Genomic DNA, 376 nt, shown 5'->3' on the forward strand with positions numbered 1-376 from the left:
CGTGCCAGGCTATATCTGCAGCTAATCTGAATAAAAAGCAGAATGAACTGATGAAACGTTAAGACAATAAACACAACAAATAAATCAAATTTATGAATGATGCAGTGCTAATTGACATAACATTTATTACAGTACAGAAACTATGAAGTATATTTTCTACCTACTTCTGTGCAGAAATTTGAAATAATTGTTTGTAGTATATAAAACAATCATAAAATTGCCATTAGGGAAAAATTCTAGATTACAAATGATTGATTATTGTCGAGCAGTGTATTTTGATTTCTTATAGCAAATTCAAAGTAAAAGATAAGAAAAATATATATATATAATTATAATAATTATAATAATACATACATACATAAAATTATTGTATTTG

Source organism: Sinocyclocheilus grahami, unplaced genomic scaffold (assembly GCF_001515645.1).
Source record: "Sinocyclocheilus grahami isolate Dianchi unplaced genomic scaffold, SAMN03320097.WGS_v1.1 scaffold424.1, whole genome shotgun sequence".
Taxonomy (NCBI): Eukaryota; Metazoa; Chordata; class Actinopteri; order Cypriniformes; family Cyprinidae; genus Sinocyclocheilus; species Sinocyclocheilus grahami.